General features: G+C 42.5%; 1 protein-coding gene across 1 annotated transcript in view; it reads right to left on the bottom strand.

Moving 5' to 3' along the window:
- The window catches only part of LOC119589312 (transient receptor potential protein-like), a 21,475-nt gene that overhangs the window by 5,976 nt on the left and 14,661 nt on the right, over nucleotides 1–838 (bottom strand). The gene's annotated exons all lie outside the window — the stretch shown is intronic.

The following is an 838-nucleotide window of genomic DNA, read 5'->3' as shown; positions in this document are numbered from 1 at the left end:
CGGAACCGGCGTAGTGGGGTTCACCTGGAAGCGAAAAGGGGGGGGACTCACCTGGATCATATTGTACGAGGTGGACATCATGGCAATCAGGAGATTAAGCAGAACGATAACGTTGATCACCGAATACGACCCGAACATCAACATCGCCCAGAACCTCGTGAAGCTGCCCAGACCCGCCAGTTCGAAAACGTCCAATTCAACGAGGCCAAAGGAAGCCCAGAACAGAGACTGGGAGGTTTCGAAGAGGCTGAGACCCGAAGGAAAAGCGTGAGAGAGTAGAGTGACGGAAAAGAACTTTTGCTACGGAGAGTTCTTTTTTTTGGGGTGTGGGGGGGATATTGGAAAAATAAGTTTGTTTTTTTGTTTTTTGTCAGAAAATCAGTAGAGTCCCTGGAGAGAAAGCAAGGAAAGATGTTTTTTTCCGTTCATCTTATTGCTGCTACTGCTTCTCTGGAAATGGAGAAAAATTAGCATATGATTTTTTTTTTGTCTCTCAGATTATCAGTACAGTCTATGGGACTAAGAACTTGGAAAAAAGTCCCCAAAATATACAACTAGCGCAGAAGATTCTCATGTACTAATAATTCCCTTTCTATTACTACACTAACTAAAAACTGCACTTTTCATATGGTAGATACATTTAATACCCCACAGTCCTAAACCCCGCTTGTTTCCAGATCTTGAGGGCTTCTTAGACTAGAGAAAGCACAGCATCTACTACCTACTTCCCTATTATTAATGGACACGTCTCCAAACTCGTGCAATTCTCGGCCGCAATACGTCTTCATGATATATGATACTGATTTCATTGCTATAACATAAAAAAGCATAAACCATC

Source organism: Penaeus monodon, chromosome 25 (assembly GCF_015228065.2).
Source record: "Penaeus monodon isolate SGIC_2016 chromosome 25, NSTDA_Pmon_1, whole genome shotgun sequence".
NCBI classification, from domain to species: domain Eukaryota; kingdom Metazoa; phylum Arthropoda; class Malacostraca; order Decapoda; family Penaeidae; genus Penaeus; species Penaeus monodon.
This window is presented reverse-complemented; position numbering and strand designations above follow the sequence as displayed.